The following is a 4652-nucleotide window of genomic DNA, read 5'->3' as shown; positions in this document are numbered from 1 at the left end:
CCGCTCCTGAGTCTGTCCAGCACTGTGTGCATTATGGACTTTAAGTTAGACCCACACTAAGTGTGAGAGATACCACTGCAGTTTTTAGGACTGATCTAACCTGTATCATACACAAGCTTGCAGTCCTTGGTGACACATGTACTGGAGCAGATATCCCACAGAAAAAATACTTAGTGACCATGCAACTAAGGACTGACTCCCATAATCAGTCTATCTATCCATCTATCTATACTTGGCAATATATATACTACTCCAAGTTGAATAAGCAGTCTGTTTCTGACATTTACTAACTTTTTTGTAATTTTAGTAACATTCTTTTAACAGGGACTTGTTCTCCCCAAAGTCTACAGTAAATAGATGGTCAAAGGTCCCGTAAATTTGCTTTGTGAACCAGAGTGGGTTAAACCAGGTCTTTTATTTTTTTTTCCCTAACTCCTATGACCATTCAGCACATAGAAACATGCATCCATGCACCCAATCCACCAGAGACTGTGGGAAAAGATGCCCAGTCTATTCTGTGACCTGAAAGAGCACCATGATGAACTCGATGCATGTAATTACTGACCATCCAGGTCACTGCTGTTGCTCCTTGTTACATCTCCACGAGTGAAATATTAGTCAGGTGTTTGAGGCAACTGCTACTCAGAAGGAGCCATGCTGGCAGAACAGAGGCAGGAGATGATTAATTGAACATTAAGGAGTTTCAAGGAGCTGCAGGCAATTATTAAAGGCTTTCCACAGTACCAATTTCATTCTGTTTATACACAACTGTGATGAGGTTATTGGTTATCTGAAATGCTGCTATGCATAACATCAGTGAACACCAGAATCAATCACCCTCAGCGTTTCTCTGCTGGCTATGATTTAAACTGCAGCCTGGAAGGTCATGTCCACATTTTCATTCCTCTTTACAGATTGTTTTTTAAAAGAGTTAAGAGAATTGTCAGCCTAAAATAACCTAAGCTTCCTCGACAAAAAAAAAAGTTATTAAATCAGCAGCCATGACAATAACTAACAGGTAAAGCTAATAAATAGTTGTTAGTTACCAGGTGCACGTGAAAGGTATAAAAAGAGGCTGAGAGGTACCAGTATTTTTCTGTAGAGGTGAACGACAAAGACAAACCTAAAATTATGCCAAAAAGTTACTTGGGTGAGGAGAGACAGGGCTGGGCAGCAGCACCTTGCGCCCAGGGCTCTGAGGCAGCAGGGCAGCTCTGTCAGGCCAGGGATGCCGTGACTCTCCGCCTCCTCTGGCAATGTTTGATTTCTGCTCATGGGCAAGGGGCTTGTGGTCCCATGGGCATCCCTGGAGAGCAGTGGGATGCTGTGAGAAGCTGCCCTGTGGAGACAGGGCAGAAGAACACCTGCAGCAGGGAGCAGTGTGATGGAGAGGGCTGTGGAGGTAACCAGAGGTGCTGGTGGCTGTGATCCTCAGGGTGAAAAGGGTCCTTGGGTGCTCTGGAGAGGAAATTTAGGAGGGGAGGTGGGTGAAGGATCTCCTCTGGTAGGAAGGGGCAGCCAGTTGGGGGCTAAGAAGCTGCAAGGAAATCTCTGTCTGCTAAAATTCCCTAAAGATGGGAATATGAAGCCTGACCCTGCATGCAGGGTACTTGCACATGGAGGTAACTGCTGTGTGCGGCTGATACCTGGCCATGTCAGCAGGCAGATGAGGAGGGGACCCCATGTCCTACAGAGATGACCTGTGTGACAGAGCTGGAACATTGTATTTAGGGTGAAGGATATGCCAGACCTGAGAGATGTAAGGGTGAGGTTTCTTCTTGGAAATCTGAAGTGTTACCATCTTAACAGGGGGTCTAAGGCATTATGGGTAGTCCCCCAAGATCCGCCAGGAAAAGGGAGAGGAATAACCTCCTCTAAACCTGGCTGCTCATGCACATTTTACCTTCTCCTCCTCCCAGCGGGTTTCCCAAGTGTGTTTTTTCTACGCTGACATCTTCTAGTTGAGCTTTCCAAGAAAGATCTTAAATTTCTAGTGAGTACTCAGCAGGCACATTTATCAGCTCAAGTGGCCTAACTTTTGTAAATTTGAGTGATAAATGACCCTTAAAAAGAGAAACACTGGGGCTTCAGCTCCACCAGCAGCAGCAGTACTCTTGCCCTAGTCATTCACCGGAACTAGGCAAGCTTTTTTCCTGAGTTGTACTGCATGTTGCCCTTTCTGTGTACAGTGTCAGAGGAAAGTGCATATCAAAGACTAACCAAAAAAACTCACCCTTGCTCACTACTAAATGCCATTATAGTAAACGCGCAGACCAATAAATATTGAAGGAGACTGATCATCTGGTCTGGCCAAGCTGCTCTGTCACAGAACCAAGTCAGGGAAGAAGCAGAAGTGTCTCTAAATCAGTTTTACAGTTCCCTGGCTGGGGCTGGCTGCTCCTCTATGGACCTTGTACAAGCAGATGGGGACTGACTTGTGCCAAGCCATCAGCGTCGCCAGCTAAGCAGTAGCTCTGGCCCCAGGTCTTGCAAGGCAGCCCCCCTGAAGAGGGAGCACAAGGGGAGGGTCACGGGCTCGAGGCTGGAAATCTTTGTCAAGCTTACGTTCAGGTTTTCTGGTTAATCCTACTGTGTCAGAACACAGTTTCTAATGAGACAGGGCCCTCTCCTAAAAGGAGACGATGGAGAATGAAGTTCAGAGAAATATGAAAATCAGAGGAGTACGAATTCAAACTGCACATAGAAAAAGAAAGTCAGGACCTACAAGCTGTCACCATTCTTGCTGACTCTCAACTGTAAAGGGATGGAGGTGTCATGCAGCACGACAGTATTCCTTAACTTCTCCTTAACATGTTTTTAATAAAAAAGCTTTCTTCCAGTCCTTCAGGTTTTACTGCTCTTATAAATAATATAATCTTCTCTGCTAAACTCTTGGGGCCAGACTCTGGTTTACAGTCATAAAAATCAAGACTGAAACTATTTTCTCCATTTTACGCTACCTTTCTTGGACAAATCTTAAGCAAGATGATACTAAACCCCCTTGTTTTGTCAGTTACTCTGCCCCTTGCCACAGCTGGGGTGCTCTAATAGCTTGTTAAAACAGAAAGAATATGAGTTAGGGTTGGTTAAATTAGCGATACACCACCTTGCAAAGGAAAACTTCCAGAAAGGGAGGATGAAAGCAGGATGCTCTTTCTTTTGGTTGCAGCCTATCTCCTTGTAAACTGACCTGAGCTAGTCCAGAGCTGCTTCTTGTGGCTGTCTCTACACCTGATGATCAGAGAGTTCTCTCTCTGGTTTGTTTTCTTTCCTTATCCTAACAACTGGGTGAAAACCATTTTGCTATAATCTTTTCTGAAATGGTGGTGGTGTTAATAATGGAAAAATATAGCCCACAAGCTCCTCGGTTGTTTCAGTTATATTACTGTGGAAAAATACTTCCTTGGCACTAGAGGCTTATCTTTAAAATCTTAACAGCTGTGGCGGGCCATATCAAACCTTGCTCACACTTGAGGTTGTGTGCAGAAGCACCTGCATTGGCTTTCTGCACTGCTAAACCTCAGCTAAAACACTGAGGCTTCTGAGACGCTATCAGAAAGAGGAAACTTCTCTGAATTTAGAGTAACTGTTTTAAAAAATCTGCAGAAAACAAAAGCATGATAACCAAGAAATACACAAAATCTGTCTCAGTAACCAGGGATATAGATATAGAGGAAGGCACAGCTCATGGATCCCAACAGTGGTCAATTCCTTCTCTCTCGAAATGCGTCTGAAGCCATACATCACCATCTTCTCTGACCTTCCTACAGTCTTCATGTAGCTGATGATATGATACCAGGTGAACACTGTTTCAAAAGCTGATTTCTCTTGCAATCTTCATTTTTCAAGCTTTAAAGCCGCTTCCACTCTTATTTTCCTATGTTTCTGAGAATGTTATTTGTGTGGATAACTGTGTATCTAAGCAACATCCTAACAAGAAAAAGCGTATGCCCTGTCATTTCAAATGGAATGTTTCAAACATTAGCATTCACACCTGCTTTTGCTGTTTATTGAAACTTGAAGTCACATTTCAGATGCCTGAGTAGACCCAAGGCTGTGCAAAATTTTTTTTCTGAACTGCAAGGAAAAAAGAATAATGGCATCCAAGTTTTGTTATATTCTTGAAACATTATGTGCTTCAAAAAAATACTTGCACATGTACTGCCACTCCGGTGCCAGTACAACTCACAGTACTTCTCCTTTCAGGCTAAGAAATAGCATTATCTGAATTTCACAAGTGATCTTGGGTGTATGTCATATTTCCCCACATGAGAAGTCGCTCCTGGGCTTTCTAAGATTTACAGACAGGAAAGGCAGTCAAATGGTTAAATCACTGGTTTATCTTTTGACTGGATAAAACAACAGACTTGCAGCACTTTTTGCTGCCATTGGTGTTTGTGCAGGTATTCAGAGAACATCTATTTCTTAATAGCTGTCTCAGCTCTTCTGCTTTATGAAGAGTCAGCTTATATTGATGGACCTGTAGGACAAAAAGGACCTAAACATACAGGGCAAAATCTTTTACACTGTTTGGCCATTTTTTCCTGAATTTCTGTACAAAATTCTACAGTTTTGATTTAATGAAAAAAAACCTGACCAACCTACCTCAACTTTTTAATGGTTTAAATATGCCTTCCTGAGTCCCTTGTTTC

The sequence above is a fragment of the Antrostomus carolinensis genome, unplaced genomic scaffold (assembly GCF_000700745.2).
Source record: "Antrostomus carolinensis isolate BGI_N321 unplaced genomic scaffold, ASM70074v2 scaffold6748, whole genome shotgun sequence".
Taxonomy (NCBI): Eukaryota; Metazoa; Chordata; class Aves; order Caprimulgiformes; family Caprimulgidae; genus Antrostomus; species Antrostomus carolinensis.
Note: the sequence above shows the minus strand (reverse complement) of the source record.